This window comes from Pleurodeles waltl, chromosome 5 (assembly GCF_031143425.1).
Source record: "Pleurodeles waltl isolate 20211129_DDA chromosome 5, aPleWal1.hap1.20221129, whole genome shotgun sequence".
Classification (NCBI taxonomy): Eukaryota; Metazoa; Chordata; class Amphibia; order Caudata; family Salamandridae; genus Pleurodeles; species Pleurodeles waltl.
Window position 1 is genome coordinate 1,664,291,457 of NC_090444.1, and position 24,750 is coordinate 1,664,316,206.

Sequence of the window (24,750 nt, forward strand, 5' to 3'; positions counted from 1 at the left end):
GGGGGTCGAATGCGAGCCCATGATCTCTGGGAGGGCCTGGTGAATAAACATTTGACGATCATGTCCCTGTTGCTCTGGAAATCTGAAAAATATGGACGTTGTTCCTTTGATTACTGTCCTCCAAGTCTGCCACCTGCCACATAAGAAGAGAAGTTCCTGGCTGCTTTCTGGCATCATGTTGAGGTGGTCCTCCACAGACGTGACTCGGTGTTCTAGCCCCTGAACTCTGTTCTGGAATCCTGCAATATCCTGACGTATAGGTTTGGTTTGGACCGCCAGGGCGGAGATGGTAGTGTCCAGTCCCTCTATTCTGTGGCCCACAGCTGTGATTTCTTGTAGGATGCACTCCATAGTTGGATCCTGCGCCATGTCAGAGTGGGCTGAAATGTTGCCTGTTGGTGGTGTTCCCCCTGTCGCAGCCATGAAGCGGGGCTGCTGAAGCACTTCGGAAAATAGGAGTTGCCATATGGATTTACAAGCAGATTTGCCGTGAGGTTTTCCTGAGGGCTTCTTTCATCTGGCCACCAATTTCCCAGCTGCACCCTCCTGGAGCAACAGTGGCCAGGTATAATTATGGGTGGGTGTGAGGCAAAATTTTGATTCAGTAGTGTAGCTGAGACCTGGTATTCACCGCAGAGGCGTTGCTGGTCAGGGCGCGATGGTTGGAATCATTGTGGAGACGCAGTTTACCTAAGATGATGGTGAGGCCTGGGATGTGCATTGTCGATCCCCGCCTTCTGAAATGTAGTCCTGGTCTCACGAGGGCCGGTCACAGATGCGTTTTCCTATTTTGTCCCAAACAACCCTCACGGCCTTGGCTTTTCGCAACAAGGGTGCCCAATTTCGGGAGCCTGGAGCAGTGGTGTGGTTGCGGAGCGTACCCCCTGGCTTCTAGGACCCCTGTTGGGAGTTTGTTCTGCCGCTGTGCCTCCAGATCCACTCCCAGATGTCAGGTTTTCTCTGGGGGCAAAGTAGGTGGCAGTGATGGGGGTCTGGGCTTTAGGTGGGACTGGGGCCCATTGCCAGACCCCTCGTGCGACCGGGCAGTGGTTCTGAGGCAGGCCCCTCCTGTACTCTCCTGACTTCCCAGACTGCGCTTGGGACAGTCAAACAGGATGGTGGAGGGCTGCGATGCATGTGGAGGGGAGGTGAGGGCAGGTGAGGCCCTCGTGCTGCGACAGCCCTTCCCCAAAGCCACCCCATGGACGGGTGGGTGCGGCCCAACGAAAGTGGCGCTGTAGTGCCCGGCCCCCTAGGCCTTGTTCCCACAGAAGCCTCAGCAAGGTAGGATCCGCTATCTCAGGGCTCTCCCTGTGGCGTCATCCTCCTATCCAGAGGCTCTGGGTGGCTCCGGTTACAAGTGTGCGACCCCCCCATCACACTCGGGGTGCCGCTTTCCGCCATTTGGGCCCGCCGGTACGTGGAGCTCCCGTTTCAAGCGGCCATCTTGAGACTCAGGCAGACCACGCCCCCCTTCACATCTCTTTCTGTGTCTCACTCAAACATCAACATTCTTGCTTTAAACAATCTCCTACCAAACATTCCATACATCCACCACACTCCATACTCCACTCACATGATCAGCATGGCCAAAGCTACAAACGTGGCACTGATTGTGTCAAATGTTTGCGTCATATTCAGCTGTTATATACAAAGGTACTGATTCACAATCACAGCCACACCCTCAACTGGATGTACTTGCTTACCCTTTCCATTAACGTCTTCACTATCTATGCCCTGGTCAAATCACAATATCACCTATATCAGGTTGTCACCAGCATAGCTGTGAAAGAAACTGAGAGCCACATGTGTGCAGCATGGAGCAAAACGATCTCTTCCTCGGATTTCAAGCATCTCTTGTATCCAACATCCCAACTCACCAGGAGAAGCCACCACTAAAGACTTAACCATGTATTTAAATGCCATGAGAGAGACTATCTGAAGGACATTACTCTGATTTGATATATGAAAACAAAACCTCACATAGCATGAAAATAGGAAAAGATTCTCAAAAGATCTTGGTGATCTTGGAAAATCCTGTAACCCAGATTGCTAAAGACAAACATCTGTAACATATTGCGACTGGATTCCCTCAAAAAAGATTCCGAAAAAGCAAAATACAGAGTGAACAAAGTCTATTTCTCACATTTACCCCTTGGCTGCTGGTCCTTCCCCCTCCTCCAGTGCTGAGACCTTTTTTGGCTACCTGGGTTAGTTTGTGCTTAGACCCCCATAACTTTTTGTGCACATAAGCAATCCACGCCAAATTTGCGTCCTTTTTTTCAACATTCTGGGGATTGTAAAGGTACCCAGAGTTTATCGGTTGCCCCCCCTCCCCCCCCCCAACGAGGAGACCAAGAAATTAGCCAAAACACAGCTAAAATGTGTGTGTTTTTTTTAAAGGGGAGAAAAGTGCTGCAGAAGCAAGCATCTGTTTTTTTCCTGCATATGCATCAACAAAGGGTTTGCGGTGCTAAAACCACCATCTTCCCAGCTTTCAGGAACAGGCAGACTTGAATCAGAAAACCACATTTTTCAACACAGTTTTGGAATTGTACTGGGACACACCCCATTTTTACTATTTTTTGTGCTTTTAGCCTCCTTCCAGTTAGAGACAGAAATGGGTGTGAAACTAATGGTGGATCCCAGACAGCTAAACATTCCTGAAAAGTAGACACAATTCTGATTTCAGTAAGGAGTAATTTGTGTAGATCCTATAAGATTTTCCAGAAAGTAACAGTTGAAATTAAAAAATATTGAAACTGAGTTGAAAAAACAGCCCTTTCTGATTATGTTTTCCTCCGTAACTTTTTCCAACTGTGATAGATTTTTTAAAGCAAAATACCGTTATGTTTGCTGGACCCTTCTGGATGCGGGATATATAGGTCTTGTAGGTTCATCAAGAACCCAAGCTACTCATAGCCAATAAATGAGCTGCACCTTGCAATGGGTTTTCATCGTATACCGGTATACAGCAATTCATTTGGTAAAATATAAAGAGTGAAAAATAGGTATCAAGGAAATCTATGTATTTGCAAAATGGGCACAAGATAAGGAGTTTAGAAACAGTGGTTATTCGCACATCTCTGAATTCGGGGGTCCTCATAGTAGCATGTGAATTACAGGGAATTTCTCAATATGACTTTTTTCTTGCACACTGCCTTACATTTGGAAGGAAAAAGTGTAGAGAAAGACAGTTGGCAATAACACTTGTTCTTCTATTCTGTGTTTCCCCCAAGTCTCCTGATAAAAAGGTACATCACTTGTGTGGATAGGCCTAGTGCCCAGGACAGTAAACACCCCAAAATGCAACATGGACACATCATATTTTTCCATTGAAAAATGATGTGTTTTTGCAAAGTGCCTAGCTGTCGATTTTGGGCTGTGGCTCAGCCAGCACCTACGGAAACATACCAAACCTATACATTTATAGAAAGTAGACGTCGAGAGGAATCCAGAATGGGTTCTCACTGGCTTCTGTCACCAGGAATCCTTTGCAAACCACAAAATTGGGGTAAAAAACATGTTTCCTCATATATCAGTACTGCAAAGTTCTGGAATCTGAGGGGAGCCACAAACTTATTTCCACCTAGCATTCCTCCAAGTTTCCTAATAAAAATGGTACCTCACTTGTGTGGGTAGGCCTAGTGCCTGTGACAGGAAATGCTCCAAAACACAACGTGGACATATCACGTTTTTCTAATGAAAATGGACGCATTTTTTGCAAAGTGCCTAGCTGTGGATTTCGGCCTCTAGCTCAGTCGGCACCTAGGGAAACCTACTAAACCTATACATTTATAGAAGGTAGATACCTATAGGAATCCAGAATGGGTTAACTTGTGGGGCTCTCACCAGGTCTGTCACCCAGAATCCTTTGCAAACTGCAAAATTGGGGTAAAAAACATGTTTCCTCACATTTCGGTACTGCAAAGATCTTGAATCTGAGGGGAGCCACAAACGTATTTCCATTCAACATTCCCCCAAGTCTCCCAATAAAAATGGCACCTCACCTGTGTGAGTAGACCTAGTGCCTGTGACAGGAAATGCTCCAAAACACAATGTGGACACCTCACAATTTTCTAATGAAAATGGACGCTTTTTTAAAAAAAAGTGCCTAGCTGTGGATTTTGGCCTCTAGCTCAGACGGCACCTAGGATAACCTACTAAACCTATACATTTATGGAAAGTAGACACCTACGGGAATCCAGAATGGGGCGACTTGTGGGGCTCTCACCAGGTTCTGTCATCCAGAAACCTTTGAAAACCTCAAACTTTGGCAAAAAAAATATGTTTGCTGCACATTTCGGCAATGGAAAGTTCTGGAATCTGAGTGGAGCCACAAACTTCCTTCCACCCAGCAATTCCCCAAGACTCCCGATAAAAATGGTACCTCACTTGTGTGGATAGGCGTAGTGCTTGTGACAGGAAATGCCCCAAAACACAATGTGAACACATCGCATTTTTCTAATGAAAACAGACGCGTTTCTGCAATGTGGATTTTCAGCCAGTACCTAGGGAAACCTACAAAACCTACACATTTATGGAAGGTAGACACCTATGGGAATCCAGAATGGGGTGACTTGTGGGGCTTTCACCAGACCGGTTTCTGTCACCCAGAATCATTTACAAACCTCAAAACTTGGCTAAGAAAAGCACGTTTGCTGCACATTTAGGTGATGGAAAGTTCTCGAATCTCAGGGAAGTCACAAACTTCCTTCCACCCAGCAATTCCCAAAGTCTCACGATAAAAATGGTACCTAACATGCGTGTGTAGGCCTAATAACTGTGACAGGAACGGATCACACAACAGTCATTGTTTGTCCTTACATGAGAGCAACTGTTGACCCTGGGGTGATCCATTCTTGATGCAGGTAGTAGGTGAAAGCACTCAAATGGGGTAGCGTTTTTATCAGGACAGGTGGAGAAACTCTCAGTGGTAGGAATTATGCAGATCCCAGCATATTCCTGTTGTTTGTGTAACAAACATGCAAGAAAAAATAGAGTTTTTATTCAACATTCCACCTTTGCAGGGTATTTCGGGTAAGAAAACTTTGGAAAATCCACACAAGCCCCCTGGGCTCCCCTGGGTGTCTAGTTTCCAGAAATGTCTGGGTTTGGTAGCTTTCTCTATATTGCCGCCGAGCCCAGGGCAAAAAGCCCAGGTGCCTACCTTACAGGTTGTTTTGTGATAAATAATTTTGATGTCTCCACAATACAATTTGGGCCGTGGAATTTGGGGCTGAACTAAATTGTCGAGCTCCCAAGAGAGCACTCTCTCTGTACTTGCCACTGAATGCACCTGCTCTCTGGGTTGGACTAACCCGCTATTGTCCCACTTCACAGACTGTGCTTGTGAAGGGACAGCACAACTGTCCTCATTACCTCCCTCAGAATCACTGGAAGAGGATGGGACTCCTCCAACTGAAAAATCACTGAGTCTGCTCCATTGTCCTATCCCTCAGATGCTATCTCAGTATCTAATGTCTCAGCCTCTGATCCTGTGTCAGAGCTGTCCTCCATAACCCAAGTTAGGGCTTGAGCAGCAGTCATCCAACGAGATACCATCTCTGCTACTGGCTAAACTGTCTCTCTAAAACACAAACCTACATAGAGAGTCACACAATTGCTGGTGTGTGATGCGTGCAACAGTAAAGGCCAGTCACCTTACCTTCGCTTCTTCCCTCAATCAGCACGTTCTCTCAAGACACTCAAAAAAACTAAAAAGTCACGCTATTACTTCACCTTGTGACATACCCATTATCACAGTCTTTAGCGCCTGTGGTGCCTAGTCCGACAATCATTATTGGTGCTCCCTCTCCCATTATCTCCTCCTCGGATTCCCTCACTACCATCCAGCAAAAGTGCACTTCATCTCTCCATAGCCCCCCTCACTCATACATTTCATTTGTATTATAGTGTAGGTAATGGCTGGCTTTACTAATCCACTCACCTATTCACATAAAATACAGATTTGATCTTTGCAGCAGGCATATAAACCTTCTGCGTTACTTTATGGCATCAAAACTGCCACTAAACAATAGTCTGATCCTTCTCTAGCAGAAACATAATCACAAGAGTTAGCTTGACTTTTTTTATTGCTGCCTAAAAGCTACAGTTGAAACGTTTCGGTTGGTGTATGAGCAATGCTTTGAAGACGGGTGCTGAAAGTCAACTGGTGGTGAATATATACATATATATATATATATATATATATATATACATATATATATATATATATATATGTACATATATATATATAGAGAGAGCTCTCTCTCTCTCTCTATATATATATAGATCACTTTTATATGTGAGTGTGATTTCCCTGGGGGCTGATCTCAGCCCCCAGGGAAACCACACACGCATTGACAAAAGTGATTTCCCTGTATGTGTGCATGTATATATATATATATATATATATATATATATATATATATATATATATATATATGCATACAGAGAGAGAAAGATCTATATATATAGATCAATAAATATATAGCTCTCTAAATATATATATATATATATTTTTTTTAATAGCTGTATGGCTTCCCTGGGGAGGGGGGTGATCGTGGCCCTCAGGGAAACCATACATCTATAAAAATAAATACCCCCAAAATACCCCCACAGGAGGTCAGCCCTGATCACTTCGACCCGTCAGTTTTTTTTTTTTTTTCACAGCTGGGGGGAGGTACGATCACCCCCCACCCCCAAGGGGGGGGAAATAATTTGTTTAAAAAAAATATGTCCCTGGGGTGAGGGGGTGGCCCATTTTTTTTAGAGGGGGTTGACCCTCCCCAAGTGTAATCCCTGGTTTCTAGTGGGGTTTCCTGGCGATCCATGGCCAGGAAACCATTTCAGGTAGGCCTCGTTTGAATGGGGAGTATATCCCCTTTCAAATGAGGCCTTCCTGAAGGCTGGGAGGCACTTTGGGCCCGTTTTTCCCATCGGAGCAGAAAGCGGCCTTACCTGCTGCTTCAGTGCAGAGGGGCTGGTGAAGACACAGAAGCTCTTCCATGTCTTCCAAGGAATTTTTAAATTAAAAAAAAAATGCAGCCGATGATTTTTAAAACCTCTCTCTGGCATCAACCACTGGTCGTGACCCTCAGGGAGGGCGTGTGTGCGTCGACCAGTGGCAGAAGCACACACTGAACAGGTTAATCAAGCATCAACATTGATGCTCCCGAGCTCTTTTCAAGAAACTATTGAAAACAAAGCTTTTCCTAAATACTGTTGTCTATCATAAGCTTACAAATATGTTTCCTCCATCTTTCACACATAAAAGAGAGCAATAGAAATGAAGGAATTCTAAGGGGTTCTATTGCTGCTGGGCCTACAAGGTAAATAAAATAAAACTTTGTCCACAATAGCTTAATCAATTATATCATTGTCATGGACTGCGATGGCCAGTGAAAGACATCTTTTGTCTGGAAAGAATTATCTTATCTGGGTGAAGATACTTCTCTTATATGGGTGAAGATACATGTTTATGTGTATCTATGATTATCTGTACAGTTTTCGGTTGGCTAAGAAGAGACTTCAATTTTCAATTCACAAAAGTGTATTGCCTTCCAAAGGCATGAATATTTGGTCTTTCCATTTGCCAGACAGTTTTCTAAGCATGCATATTCATGTATTTACAAATGGAGATGGACAAATGCCTGAAACGATCTCACTCAACTCAAGCACCTTTCAATGCAGTGGTAATCTGTGTCAACAGCCTGCCGGTCCCTCTAGTTTACATTCAGCTAACAGGTGCAGTGGCACTTCAGCACCCAGAAGACAAACAATACATAAACCCACATCATCAGAAGATATATACCAACATTTGAATCCCCTCTTCTGCAAAATAGAACCTTCAACATACTGTGGCATAACAACATCACCAACATCCTAGACCCCTAAATGTCATCCAATACATAGACAACATTCTACTCTCAACACTCATGAAATGTCTCCATGGAGACACCCTCATTCCCTTCCACAACATCATTGTCAAGGAACTTTCCCAGAATACCTCAAGAAAGGATCTATTCGGTCCCTACTGAAAGAATCTAGACAACCATGCCAACTGCCACCTTAACCTCTGCCTTTCATTCATCAGATAAATCACTGAAAAACAGTTTTCTTTCATATCCGAAAACAAATCAGAAGGAATCACATATTACAGGATAATCAATCCAGTTTCAGATCACATTGCACCACAGGCACCCCCAACTATCAGGTAGTCTACGATGGCCTCCTGCTCACTGCCAAAAGTGACAACTTTACTCCACACACCACTTCAGCACATTTTGACACTGTTGACAACCAAGTCTACACACAGCAAATCTGCATGGGATTCAGTGTGCTTGCTGGAGTGGTTCTCTGCCATACCATCAATTCATCAACAAGGGAACCTCAAGAAATTAGAAATTTCCCGTCACCTGCAGATTACTCCAGGATTCAACCTCTGAATAGACTTACCCTTCAAATAGCACATAATCAACAAAACTAAGACAGGATGGTACTAGCTTTCAGTCCTGAAAAAAGCAAAATCTTTCCTCCCTGAAGACAACATTATAACAAACGTCCAATCCTTTTCCCAGCACTGCAGTGGCCCCAGAGAAATGAATCCTATTTGCTGCAAAACATCTCAAAGGCCTCAAAAGATCTGACCACATAACCTGGAACATCAAACTTGAGCCACCCCAGCATGTATTATCATAAAGACCAGCTGCATCATATACAAATAAACCAAAACCGCAACTGTACTTAAATGGCTTAAAAAATATCCACCTGTAATTGATGGAGCAATTCCAGAAACCAAACACTGCAAAAAAAGAGAAAGCCAGAAAACAGGCCTTCTACATCTAGAATCTCAGCATTCAAAACACGATTGTCAATTTCAGAATTTCTCCAATCCCCCTTCAGCAATTCAGAAAGTATCTGAAAACTCGCCTCTGGAAAATCCTGTCATTAGGATGTGTAGTGCCATGGGTGGCATATCCTGTCATTCAGATATTAGCGACACCACACATTCAAATTATAGGATTTACAACCAATTTACCTCCATTATAAACAGTTCTGAATTACATCTATCACACCCATATATAGTGCTATGCAGCACTTTATTTAGATTCAAACTTTACAATTAACATCACACAAATATACACACATACAAAGATGCATCCTACGTGCATATGTACTAATTCAAGCTGCAACCAAAGTTACAAGTAAGGAACTAGTTTTGTCTTACTAACCTGGTTGTTGAACCTCCAAAACATTATGGCCCTCACTATGACATTGACAGTAAATGCTGCATACCACCGAGGTGACGGCCACCAACATACCGCCGCGGTTGTGAATATCCGCTCACCATATTATGACACATATACACACACACCAAACCGACAGAATACTGCCACATACACAAATCCGCCAGCCGAAAGGTCAGTGCTAAAGGGGCGATACGAACACCCATAAGGTTTCACTAACAAAACAACGCCCACCACATTATGACCCACGAATCACCACGGCGGACATTCAATGGCAGTAAACCATTGGTGCTATACACCGGTGCGCTCAGAACGGCCACCCAAATACAAAACAACACAACATTGGCCAATACCAGAAACACACACCTGAAACTCATACACACACACCACACACCAACAGCACTGTAAAACACACACCCACATTACACACCACCTTTTACAAATACCAAAAAGCGCCACAAGATTAACCCGAAGACCACTGAGACAACTACAACCCCCCCCCCACAAACACCCATCCATCCATCACGCACCCCACATCCCTCACCCCACCACATCACTTAACACCCTCTGCACAACACACACCACACAACACCCACATCCCCACTAAGGCAGTGAAAGACATCTTTTTCACAGATTAGGAGTTGCGGGTCATGGTGGAGGAAATAGTCAGGGTAGAGCCACAGCTGTTTGGAGCACAGGTACAGCAAATATCCATTGCCAGGAAGATGGAGCTATGGCCGAGAATCGTGGACAGGGTGAAGGCCATGGGATAGCATCCAAGAACAAGGGGCGACGTAGGTAAGAGGTGGAACAACCTACGGGGGAAGGTACGTTCCGTGGCAGCAAGGCACCAGCTCGCCATCCAGAGGACTGGCGGTGGACCCCCACCTCCTCCCCCACAGGTCACAGCATGGGAGGAGCAAGTCTTGCCAATACTGCATCCTGAGGCACTCACTAGAGAAGCCGGAGGACTGGACACTGGTGAGTCAATATTTACTACTTTTCACCTCCATACCTGCATGCCATCACACCCCCTCACCCTCACTCCCATCACTATACTCCATCCCACACACTGCACCTACACATCTAACACCAATGCCAAGCCCTACATGCTGTACCAATGCATGGACAGCCCTCCCAGCCCTGCATGGACACCCATCACAAATGCATGCACAGCATGGAGAACTAACAATCCCATAATACATCACCATATACAAACAAAGGTGGCAAGGCAACAGCAACAATAGAGGGGAAGCAAGGGATGTACAATATGTCACAGACATGAAGTACAATACATCACTTACATCCCCACATGTGCTCCAGCCAATCTCAGCGGTGAGGAGGTGCCACAACTTCCCAGTCCCCCACCAGAAGATGCCCCCAGTTATGACAGTAACTCTGGACTTCAGGATCTGGATGAACTACCTGGCCCATCAGGGACCACTGGTCAGTCGGCCACCACAGCCCACTCACAGTCCACCACAGAGCCTCCCCCATCAGTATCCAACACCACAGCACCCACCCAATATCCCCAAACCTCTGTTCCCAGGACACATCAGTCAGCAGTATGCCCACCTGTACAAGGACCCCAGTCCACACCTCACACCCAAGACAATCAGAGACCTGGGGTCAGTGGTAGTAGGCACACCGTTCAGGGGACAGAGGCACAGGGAAACAGGGACACTGGAAGGACCGTTGTGTGCCGGGAGAAGGACAGGCCCACGGAACCGACTCTCCAGGAGGCACTCATTAAGGTCCTGGGGGTTACCAACAATCCCAGGACAAGATGGGCCAGATCCTTACCAACATGCAGGAGAACAAGCGGCTATAGGAGGTACACCATCAGGAGATCAGGGAGGATTTTGAGACCCTCAACACCACCTTGGTCTCCATTGCAGGGGTGCTGGCAGATATGGCCAACATCATGCAGGAATGGACAGCACACCAGCGGGCCCCTACCACTAGCCAGTCCACTGACCAGCCCACCACTTCCACTGCATTAGTGGGCAGGAGGCCCTGCCACAGGACCCACAGGCAACCAGCAGCCCTCCTCCTGCAGAAGGTGAACCACCCCGCAAACATTCCCTGTGACTCAGACAAAAGCCAAAGACACCAGCCGAGACCACAACCACCGCCAGGAAATGAGACCCTCCTGCATGTCCCCATGAGTCCCACCTTGTCCACTTTGAATTGCCTTTGCTTCCGTTCCAATGGCCCCTTGGACACTGTACCTGTGCTACAAACAGACTGAAACAATACCCTGGACTTTCCTCAACCATCACCCCATTCCATTGTACTTTTCCGTCAATTATTTGTACTACAACAAACACTCTTGAACACAACCTAATTGAAAGTGTTGTATGTTATGAAAATGAGCATATATGGAAACAGTCACATCATGTGCAAATGATCTGAACACTGTGATAGCATAAATTTTAGGACCTGTATCTGTCTGTAGTTATCACATCAGTACACTGTTGTCATACCACCAACATCTGCAAAAATGAAAAGCCATAGGGGGCAGTAAGTAGAGATGCAAAGGAAGTGAATGCCATCCTTCTACAGCCACACACAAAACATAATTAATCAGATGAATGGTCAGTTCCACTGTCTCACCTGTGTGTCATTGGAAGTATTGACGTATAACTGATGTTCTGCTTTCCACATCCTCATCCTCTGCCTACTCGTCCTCACTGTCCTCAGGGTCCACTGCTGCCACAGGGGCATTTCCAGTCTCCTCCTCCTGTAGATAAGGCACGTCATCTGAGGCCCAGGTTGTGCAACATGCAGCATGCCACTACTATCTGGCAGACCTTCTTGGGTGAGTCGCACAGGGATCTACCTGTCAGATGGAGGCATCTGAACCTGGCCTTCAGGAGGCCGAAGGTCCTTTCAATAATTCTTCTGGTTCGCCCATGTGCATCATTGTAACGATTCTCAGCCCCTGTCCTGGCATTCCTCACAGGTGCCAGGAGCCACAATAGGTTTGGGTAGCCAGAGTAACCTGCAAGTACTGAGGGACAAACATTAGCCTTACACAATGGTATAGGGTAAACACCAGAAGGCATACACTGACATACATTGGGTGGGGAGTCAGGCTCACCAATTAGCCACACCCTGTGCCTTTGTACTTGTGCCATCACATTTGGGATGCTGCTATTCCTCAGGATGAAGGCATCATGCACTGACCCAGGAACTTGGCACTGACGTGGGAGATGTACTGGTCAGCCAGGTACACCATTTGCACATTGAGTGAGTGGAAACTCTTCCGATTCCTGAACACTTGTTCATTCTGGTGAGGGGGGGGGGCAAACGCAACATGTGTACCATCAATTACCCCAAATATGTTGGGTATATGTCCCATTGCATAGAATCCAGCCTTCACAGTGGCCAAATCTTCCACCGGGGGAAAGCAATGTAGCTGCACATGTGTTTCACCAGGGCAGACAACACCCTTGCCAAAACGATTGAGAACATTGGCTGTGACATTCCTGCTGCCAAGCCCACTATCACTTGGAAAGAGCCAGTTGCCAGGAAATGGAGCCCAAATAGAACCTGCGCAAGAGGGGATATAGCAGATATCAGATCAGGCTCCAATTGAGCACACAGCTCTGTGATTGTGGCCCTGTCCAGTCTATAGGTGAGTATTATGTGCCTGCCTTCCAGTGTAGCCAAGTCAACAAGGGATCCGTACACGGGTTTTGCCTCCTCTTCCAATTTCTCCGCAGTAGTAGGTATCTAAGGGACACAAGAGTGAGTAGACTGTCACAATTTGAACAATGGAACCACCACCTCAATGTACATAGAGCAGTAACGTGATGGGACACTGGTAATGGCAATGTATGTGCAAATTATAGATATGACGCAGTTCTCGATTTTCTGAATATTGTCCACCACCATAAAATGGCGACCACCTGTCCTGTATGTAGGGACAGGTGGAAGTGAGCTAACTCTGCCGGTGTTGGGCATCACGGCGGAATGCAGTCTTGCACCGCCGTGCTATTCCTGATTAGATAACATGGGGCTCTATGGAGTACGGTGGCCAATGGGGATCACCGGCGGCAGTGAAAGTGTACACCGCCACATACGTGACTGCCATTTTCTGCCTAGAACCTCACTTGTTTCCTGACTTTCCATAGGACAACACCTACACTGTGTGTGCTGCCGTAGCCTGTGTCTGGATCCTGCCATGGCCGGTGTGACCGGGAAAAGGGCCCCTGTCATGTGACAAGGTTGCATGGAGATGTGTGTTAAAGCATCATGTCATTTGGGGGGGGTCGTATGTCTGGTGGTGGTGTACATGGTAGGCACTGGGTGATGTGTGTGCCAATGGGGATGTAAGGGAATTTGTGGGCCATATGTGTAACAGGCTGGATTGTCTGGTTAATGGTGTCCTCCTGTCTGTGTTTCCTCTGCAGGTCAGCGCCCATCAGAAGAAGGGATTGTGGTGTGCCATCGCCAAGGACGTGCGGACCCTGGGGTTCTACAGCAGGCAGAGCACCCATTGTAGGAAGAAGTGGGAGAACGTGAGACGCTGGGCCCGGAAGACTGCGGAGGCCCAGCTGGGGATGGCCTCCCAACGAGGGCGGGGTGCCCGTCAGAACCTGACCCTCCTGATGGACCGCATACTGCTGGTGGCCTATCCAGAGCTGGATGGGCACTTGAGGGCATCACAGCAGCCACAAGGGGGGTGAGTACAGTGTGGGTTACAACTATGATTGGTAGGTGCCATGTGCACCTGGTGGTGGGTGTCAGTTAGTGGGTGACCCTTAATGCTAGCTCAGAGAACACAGCGTGATCCAGCTCAAGGGTAAAGGTTGTATTGCTAAATCTGGTAACCTAGCTCGGTTACATTCTATGTCAGACAGGGCTTAGTGACTCCCAGGAGGGTGCAGTTGGCGGTGTTTTGCTCTCAGCTTGCTGTGGTACCTAGAAAATGTAATGACAGTGCGATGCAGGGTGCTCAATCCTGATCCCTGTGTGTGTGACAGCAATGTGTATGTCATCTGTGGTGTTGGTGCTGTAATTGACCCAGTTCTCCCTTTCTCTCTCTCTCCCTTTTTTCTTCTGTCATCCTGTCCATGTGTGCATTAGCATCATCTGGCAGAGGAGCAGGGGCTCCAGTGACAGAGGGAGCTGCATCCCACAGGACCTAGGAGGCAGAGTCCACCGACACCGGGGGGAGCAGTGAGACAGAGGGCGAGGGGAGTACCATGGCGGAGACAGGAGGTGACAACACTGACCCAGATACCTCCTCTGATGGAAGCTCCCTGGTGGTGGTGGACACCTCTGGAATCACCCCAGCTACAGCTACCACCCCCGTACCACAACCGCCCTTCCAGTAGCCCCTCACCGAGTTGCCTGTGCCCACTCACCCAGGATGGTGGGAATCTCCTTCACCCTAGGCACCTCAGTCCCTGCCCCAGTGAGCCTTGCTGCCCTGAGTGAGAAGGCTATTTACCTCCTGAGATCCATCTCTATAGGGCAGTCAACCATTATGAATGCCATCCAGGGGCTGGCATCCCAGATGCAGCAATGCAATCCATTCCTGGAGGGCATTCACAGTTTATTGGCGGCCCAACAGAGATCGTTCCAGGCTCTGGCTTCCTCTCTGATGGCAGCCATTGTCCCTGTTCCTACTGTCCCCCCTCCAACTACTGCTTCCCAGTCCCAATCTCCTCAGCCCCAACCCATCCCATGCACACATACAGACAAGCATGCACACAAAACATCACACAAGAGTGGCACAGACAAACACAGGCAGCACACTTCAAACCAGAAGCATTCACACAAACAGTTGCCCACACAACATATACTGCCTCCACTGTTTCCCCTCCTCCTCATCCTCCTCCTTCACTGTCACATCCGCATAAACAGTCACCACTACCATCATCATATCATGCAGCACACACACCTCACTTGTAGACACCTCCACAACATCCATCCACGCGTCCCTTGTGTCCTCTCCCAGCCTGTCTGCCCCCTCCTAATAGACACAAACTCACGCACTCAGACATCCAACAGCCATCCAACTCACATCAGCACACTGCCCATGCACCTGCATCCAAAGTCAGAAGACATACACCTCCAACAATCACTCCCTCAACCTCCACTCCCATCCCTTCTCCCTCATCCCGTCACACCGTCACTAAGAAGCTTTTCCTTTCCCAACTTGACATCTTCCCTACCCACCTTCTACCCGTAAGAGCAGGGTCCAAACGACCCAGCCCAGCACCTCAGCCAAACAGTCCACTGCGACAGTGGAGGCACTTCCTAGTTGTGGAGGCAGGAAATGAAAGGATCCCACTCCACCACCCAAGAGAGGGAAGGATCCCACTCCACCACCCAAGAGAGGGAAGGATCCCACTCCACCGCCCAAGAGAGGGAAGGATCCCACGCCACCACCCAAGAGGGGGAAGGATCCCACTCCACCACCCAAGACAGGGAAGGATCCCACTATACCACCCAGGAAAGGGAAGGTTCCCACTCCACCAACTAAGAGAGGCAAGAGGCCCCCTCCAACAGCAGTGGGCAAGGAGCCCTCACCTCCAGCTGGGACACCGCAGCCCTCACCTCCAGCTGGAAAACGGCAACCCTCACCTCCAGTTGGGACACAGCAGCCCTCACCTCCAGCTGAGACACAGCAGCCCTCACCTCCAGCTGGGACACAGCAGCCCTCACCTCCAGCTGGGACACAGCAGCCCTCACCTCCAGCTGGAAAACAGCAGCCCTCAGCTCCAGTTGGGGCACAGCAGCCCTCACCTCCAGCTGGGGCACAGCAGCCCTCACCTCCAGCTGGGACACAGCAGCCCACACCTCCAGTTGGGACACAGCAGCCCTCACCTCCAGCTGGAACACAGCAGCCCTCACCTCCAGCTAGAAAATAGCAGCCCTCACCTCCAGCTGGGAAAACAGCAGCCCTCACCTCCAGTTAGGACACAGCAGCCCTCACCACCAGCAGAGGGCATGTAGGCCACCCTCCAGGGACTGTTGTACACGGAGCCCCCTCCTCAACCAGTGGCCAAGTCTCCCAACACAGAGACTGTGACCTTGCACTCCCCAGCTAATTGTAAGGGGCACGATGCCCCCTCCTGAACAAGTGGGCAAGTCCCCCAACTCACAGATTGTGACCTTGCACCCCCCCAGCGAATTGTAATGGGCACAGAGCCCCCTCCAAAACCAGTGGGCAATTCCCCCAACTCAGAGACTGTGTGTAGGAGGCTGGCCTGGTTTGTAGTGGGTACCTTGGGTACTTACACCTTATACCAGGTCCAGTTATCCCTTATTAGTGAAATGTAGTAGTGTTCTAGCAGCTTAGGCTGATAGAGATAGCTATAGCAGAGCAGCTTAGGCTGAACTAGGAGACATGCAAAGATCATGCAATACCACTTATAGTTACACAGTACTTATACACAAGTAAAGACAATACTCAGTGTTACCAAAAATAAAGGTATTTATTTGGATGACACAGTACCAAAAATATCTTAGAGACAATATTCCTTTTGGAGGTAAGTATGATACACAATATATACACTAGACACCAAAATTAGACAAGTAAATAGTCATAGAACAGTGCAAACAAAAGGAAATGCTATAGAATGCAATGGGAGAAAAAAGGTCTAGGGGCAACACAAACCATATACTAAGAAAGTGGAATGCGAATCACGAATTCATCCCTAGACAAGTGTAGTGTATGCAGAATCGCTGGGAGAGTAAGAATACAGTAAAGGTAAGTACATCACCCCACCCCAGAGCCCAGAAAAGCAGGAGTAAAGCACTGCAAGTTTCCTTGGGACACACTACACCTCATGATTGCGATATTGCAGTAACCAACCAAGTCTGCAAACAACAACTGCTGGATTCCTGGACCTGAAGATCTGCAAAAGAAGGGGACCAAGTCCAGAAGTCAAAAGAAGTTCCAGGAAGGACAGGAGCCCTGCCAACCCAGAAGAGGGTGCAAAAGAAGAGTCCCCGGTTAGTCGAAGACTGCAGGACTGCACCCTAGGAAGATGCCAGCGGGTTCCTGCATGATGCAAAGGACGTCCCACGACGTGAAATGGATGCAGACATGATTTTGTGTTGGAAGTCGCCAACAAGTCTTGGTTACGACAAAAGTGCGTTTTGCGTCAAAATGGCGCTGGCTGGACCCAGGAGGGACGTGGGGGCCTCAGCTCTGTTTGAGGAGGAAGAGGGACCTCTCAGCACTTTAGAGAGTCCTCGGGATGCCAGACAGCCCCCACAGGAGTCCCAGGACACGGGGACAAAGGAGGTGCAAAACGCAGTTGATGCAGCACAACAAAGGAAGGTCCCATGCCACCGGAGAACAACTCAGCAAGTTGAGTGTCCCATGATGGAGTGCTGGGGACCTGGGCCAGGCTGTGCACAAAGCAATTTTGAAAATAGTGCACAGAGGCCTCAGGAGGTGAAGAAGACGGAGTACACAGGGGTACTGTCACTCTCAGGGAAGGCAAGGTCTTACATCCTCCAAATTGCATCAGCAGGACCTCAGGACAGTCTATGTCAATGGGGTCCAACCTCTGTGTCCTTAGGAGTACGCTCGTCGCTGTGAGAGGAGTCCAAAGATACCGGTCGTCATTTTGGAAGGTTCCGGCTTGAGCAGGGGAGTGACTCCGTCACCCCATGGGAGATTTCTTCGGTCCTTCTGGTGCAGGATGAAGACAGGGAGTCCTCAGAGCGTGCACACCATGGAAACTGTTCCAGTTGCTGGCTGGAGCTGAAGTTGCAGAGGAAAAGTATCCCTTGTGGATACTTTGTTGCTGTTACAGCGGTTCCTGGAGCAGGCTGCGGTTGATCCGAATCTGAAGAGAACCCACAGGAGAGACCCTAAATAGCCCTGAGAGGGGGACTGGATACCTTATCAGGTATGGACCTATCTGGAGGGGTCTCTAACGTCACCTGCTGGCACTGGCCACTCAAAGCCCTAGAGAGTGCCCCCACACCTTGCAAAGCAAGATGGCTGAAGTCTGGGACACACTGGAGGAGCTCTGGGCACCACCCCGAGGGTGGTGATGGACAGGGGTCACTCCCCTTTCCTTTGTCCAGATTTGCACCAGAGCAGGGGACAAAGGGTCCCTGACCCGGTGTAGACTGGCATATGCAAGGAGGGCACCATCTGTGCCCTTCAAAGCATTTTCAGAGGATTGTGGAGGCTACCCCTCCACAGCCTGTAACACCTATTTCCAAAGGGAGAGGGTGTAACACCCTGCTCTCAGAGGAAATGCTTTGTTCTGCCTTCCTGGGACTGGGCTGCCCAGGCCTCAGGAGGACAGACCCTGTCTGTGAGGTGGCAGCAACTGTAGCTGCAGTGCAAGCCTCAGAGAGCTGGTTTGGCAGTACCGGGGTCCATGGTGGAGCCCCAAGGATGCATGGAATTGGCTCCCCAATACCAGATTTGGAATGGGGGGACAATTCCATGATCTTAGACAAGTTACATGGCCATATTCGGAGTTACCATTGTGAAGCTACATATAGGTATTAACCAATATGTAGTGCACAAGTGTAATGGTGTCCCCGCACTCACAAAGTCCCGGGAAATGGCCCTGAACTATGTGGGGGCACCTTTGCTAGTGCAAGGGTGCCCTCACACTTAGTAACTTTGCACCTAACCTTCAGCAAGTGAAGGTTAGACATATAGGTGACTTATAAGTTAATTAAGTGCAGTGAAAATGGCTGTGAAATAACGTGTGCGTTATTTCACGCAGACTGCAATGGCAGCCCTGTGCAAGGGTTTGTCTGAGCTCCCTATGGGTGGCAAACGAAATGCTGCAGCCCATATGGATCTCCTGGAACCCCAATGTCCTGGGTACCTAGGTACCATATACTAGGGACTTATAAGGGGGGGTCCAGTGTGACAATTGAAATTGGTAAATGAAGTCACTAGCCTACTGTGACAAATTTAAAAGCAGAGAGAGCATAAGCACTGAGGTTCTGATTAGCACAGCCTCAGTGACACAGTCAAGCACTATACAGACACACACAATAGGCCATAAACTAGGAGCACTGGGGTCCTGACCAGCAGGGTCCCAGTGAGACAGGCAAAAACATACTGACATACAGGTAAAAATGGGGGTAACATGCCAAGGAAGATGGTACTTTCCTACACTGTGACCTTGCACTCCCCAGCTAATTATAATGGGCACGGAGCCCCCTCCAGAACCAGTGGGCAATTCCCCCAACTCAGAGACTGTGACCTTACACTTCCCAGCTAATTGTAATGGACATGTACCCTCCTCCTGAACCAGTGGGCAAGTCCCCCAAGTCAGAGACCGTGATATTGCACTCCCCAGCTGATTGTAATGGGCATGGAGCCCCCTCCTGAACCAGTGGGAAAGTCCCTCAACTCAGAGACTGTACCTTGCACTCCCCAGCTAATTGTAATGGGCATGGAGCCCCCTCCAGAACCAGTGGGCAAGTTCCCCACTTCAGCTGAGGTGCCCCCCACCCCGTTTCCCTCTGAGGTGCATGGACATTCACAACATGATGCCCCTGCACAGTGTAGTGCAGATTACGTCAGGGAACGAGCTGGGCCTTGGAATGTGTCCTGTGGCCATGTGGTCCTTCTGTACTTTGGACTGGCCATTGGCCCTCTCGGAACAGTGAATCAAGAATTATTTGTCATATGGACAATATGATGGCTGTTGGCATGCAATTACATTATCAGCACTGCCTTACTCTTGTGCTTGCATTATTATGACGCGTGTCCTGTGACATTGTTTTTCTTCTGCAGCTGCTTATGTGTATGGTGGGTGTGTGAATGGTGTGTTGTGCGTGTGTGTGTGTCACTCTCCTTTTCCTCCCTCCCTCCCTTGTGTGCTAGGCGGCTATACTCACCGTCATCGTATTAGTCGGCGTTTGTGTTTCAGGTGGGGCATGGCGTAGAAGAGCATCAGGAAGACTTGAAGGTCCGGTTTTATGGCAGAGTTGATCTTCTCTGTGTCTCTGATGGTGAGTCTTTCATCTTCTGTGTTATTTCTGCCAGGCTTTTGATGGCATTGGTACTGCCCCAGAAATCGTGGCAGTTTGCAAGGTCTTAATATGGTGGGCGGTACTTTGTCTTCCGTCTGGCTGTTGATAACTACCGCCGTGGTCAGTGGTGTTAACACCTTGACGGTTGGTTTGGTACATTGGCTGTCTATGGGAGTTATCACCGCCATGGTCATAATTTGTCGGTAATTACCACCAGCCTGTTGGCGGTATTACCGCCACTTTAACAGTCACTGCTAATGTCATAATGACCGCCTATATATTGATCCACCTACTGACTGTACATCGAAATGAGCTGTTTGATCCGCTAAACCACTGTAAGGATCAACTCCGTCAGGTAATTCATCCAAACCGTATTTATTATATAGATAACATCAAAGCAACGAGGAAGACACACAGTTCAGCCGCGTAGAACTGCACCGCTTCTCTCCATCTCTTTCACCGATGTGGAATTCCAACTCGTCAAACATGACAGCGCTGACATTCCAGAGCAGAGAATTAACAACACTACACATCTTCCCCCCTTTATAACTATGAGAAAAAAATATATATGAACCAGAATCTAAAAGCATATCACTTAAATTATACTGCTATACATTCCCTACCAACAAAGTGAACAAAAAAAAATTGCTAATAGTAATCTTCAAACATTTTTGGTTTGATAATTTTCCTACCAGATTTACTCCACTCTTCACCACTTCCCGAAGGCAACATTTCAATTCTCATTGGAGCAACTCCATCATTTCTATGGTTCATATCATTGGCTCTCTGATTCCTCAACTCATTTCATTGGTATCAGTAATTTCTCAGCACTCATATAGACTACTCTCTTTTCCACCATCATCCAACTATAATCAATTTTTATGTCCAACTTTATTCTCTATTTTTTTTTGCATCTTGACAACGCAGACATTGCAATACTCTACCATCTCTCAATTTTGCAGAATTATTGAAAACTTCTTGAACCCTCATAGGTTTAGAAAATTTGTCCTGACACTTTCCCGCACGTTTGCTACTTTTAACTCTCACATCACCTACACTTAGTCTGACCTCCCTATCTTTATGTATAGTATCATAATATTTTTTTACATTTCTTCTGTGCTCTTTCAATGTTTTCTCTGATTTCTTTTGGGGATTACTCAACTCTCTTTGCATTTTTAAGCCAACCCACATTGTCTTTGGGCATTGGTGTTCTACCCCTCATCAGTTCAAACGGACTAGAACCAGTACTAGCACACTTTGACACTCTAAATGCCCAAACAGTTTTCCAAATCTCTCTTTCCCATACCAACTGATTGCAACTGGCTAACTGAATAATGCCTTTGAGCACTCGATTAAACCCCTCAACCACCCCATTACCCGTGGGATGATACACAGAAGTGGTCTGATGCTTAACCCCATTCCTTTTCAAGTACTCCTTGAATTCCAATAAGAGAAATTGAGAACCATTATCAGACACAATACTTTTAGGAAGACCTTCTCTCACAAAAATCTTGTCCAGAAATGTAATACTACTACTAGAATTAGCCTTTTTTACAATTTCTAATTCAGGCCATTTTGTAAAATGGTCCACCAGTACCAGTACAAACATTTGTCTGTCTCCATCACCCACAGGTCCCATCACATCAATACCTAACTTTTCCCATGCCATGTTGGGACAAGGAATGGGATGTAAAGGCGGATTAAGAGTAACTTGCGTTTTGTCAGACCTTTCACACAACATACATTCCCTAACTTTCCTTTCCACTTCTTTATCTATCCCAGACCAACAATACCGACACTTCCCTCTATTTTTAGTCTTTCCAATACCTAAATGGCCCGCATGACAAATTTCAAGAATCTTATCTCTTAACTTTGTAGGGGGAACTACTCTACCACCCCTGACGATCAAATCATTCTCAAAGGATAATTCCTCTTTAACCTCCCAGAAGGGTAACAGAACCTTGTCCACTAGCTTCTTCTGAAGCCAGCCCTGCATGATCATGCTCTTCACATTCCTTAACGTCCCATCGTGTTCCTGTTCAATCTTCCATTCTTCACGTGTTATACTTTGACAAGCACTCTTCCACCACAGCCACCCATAAATCCTCACCTACATCTTCTGTGTTCTCAATAGGCAAAGGCATCAGACTTAAGAAATCCACTACAACATTCTTCACTCCAGGCAAATACTGCACATTATAATTATATTCAAAGAGATGTACCGACATTCTAGCCAGTCTACGAGAAGCTCTGTATAACCCATTAGTTGACAGAACTTTCACCAGAGGTTTATGATCACTTATGAATGTGATCTTGTTACCCCATACTGTCAAACATTTCCAAAGCCCATGCTAGTGCGTCATGCTCAGTAACTGAATATCTTTCTTCAGATACAATCAAAGATCATGAAGCAAAAGCAATGGTATCCACTTGTCCAGTTTTATTCTTCTGTGTTAGAACACCACCTATACCTCTACAACTGGCATCTGTGGTAATGATACAATGAAGGTTTGGGTCAAATCCTTGTAAAGGAGGTGCCTCAAAAATGTGTTTTTTGAGCAAATCAAAAGTCTGTTGGCATTCTTTGGACCATACAAATGTGTTCCTTACTTTAAGTAACTGCTTTAGATCATAAGTTTTCGATGAAAAATACTTAACAAATTTGGCATAGAATTCCACCAATCCCATAAGTACACGGACTTCATCCTTATTTTGTGGACTCAGTGCACTCCTTATGGCAGTCACAGGTTCTTCTTTAAGTTTGATTCCTTCCGCTGACACAATATGTCCCAAAGATGTGACTTGTTTACAAGCAAACTTACAATTGCTAAATTCCGCTGTTAAACTTTTCTTATCTACAACATCAAGCACCTACAATAGGGTTTGATCATTATGTTCTTTGGACTTTCCCATAACAAGGATATCATCCTGGAAAATCATATTATTATCCACATTTTTAAACATGAAATGCATCAACCTCTGAAACATAGCTGCCGCTGATGGCAGGCCAAATGGCACCCTTCTGAATCTATAACAACCAAAAGGTGTAATAAAGGTGGTCAAACTTCTACTGTCAGGATGTAGAGGAACTTGGTGATACGCCGCTTTTAAGTCAATAGATGAAAACCATTTAATTCCTTTTGCACAAGATAACATCTCATTGATGTGTGGTAAAGGAAACTGATCTACAAGTGTCTTGCTATTAAGGTCTCGTAAATCAATGCACAATCTTAGACTCCCATTGGCTTTCTTCACCACTACCAAGGGAGCCACCCACTCAGAAGATCCAATTGGTTCAATAATCTTCTCATCCTGTAACTTATCTAACTGCACCTTCACTTCTTTTCTTTAAAAAATGGGAATGTCTTACTTTGTGAACATGGGATTCAGTTTTTTTTTTTTTTTTAAATGAATCTTATTTTGGAACCCTTCCATCCTACCAATACATCCGTAAACACATTTGGAAACTTATTCAAAACCACCTTGTTAATTTCCAATTCCGATTGAACCGTTAACACTGGTTCTGGCTTATTAGGATCCAATACTATACCCAATATACCTTGATCTATCCAACCCAACACAGATGGACCCGTGGTAGCAACATAGAATTTTTCTAAGGTTTCTCTGACTTTGTACTGAAAATTCAATTCCTTAAAACCTAACAGCTCAATAATCTCCCCTGTGAATGTCCTAATACCCGGTACACATAACTCATTACCCAAGTTTTGACTACATTTTCTTTTCCACACATCCTTACTAACAATCGTATATGGTGAACCTGAATCAACCACTATAGAAATATTTACCCCACCTAAGGTTAACTCACACGTGTTTTTTTTTCCTTCTTCTTTTATCTTCTTACACCGTGTGCAACACAGCGTTATCAATTTTGCCATCCATCCACACACAATACACACATACTCAATGCATCATCCTCCAAAGTGCTATTATCATCTAACTCTAGCACATTACCACCCCCACTAGTTTTCTTTTGACAAACTTTCTGAAAATGCCAAATTACACCACACCTTGCACACTTTTCTTTCCTAGCTGAGCCCCTCTTATCATTAGCAAGATGCTCACAACTTCCACACCTATAACACCTCCTTCTATTATCATTGCTAAGAGCATTCCGGTCTACTTCTGTTTTTCCTATATTGTTTTTCTTTTGACCCTTAGAAAATGTCTTCCCTTTAACTCTTGCAACTATAGCATCTTCACTTCTACTCTCCACTAAAACAGCTTTGGCACATCTCGTTGTAAATTCTGCTCTTTTAACAATTTCAATAACTTCTTGCAAGGAACGCTCTCCTTTAGCCCATAAATTGTCCTGAATTCGATGATTGCATGACAATCTGATCCCAAATGAGTTCATCATGCAGAGTGCCAAATCTACAGTCAATTGCCAAGTTTTCTAATTCAGACAGATAATCTTCATCTTTCCCTGGTTTTCTATGAAAGAATTGGTACGGTCAACAGCAACGCAAACTGTAGGTCTATAAAAGTAATTCAA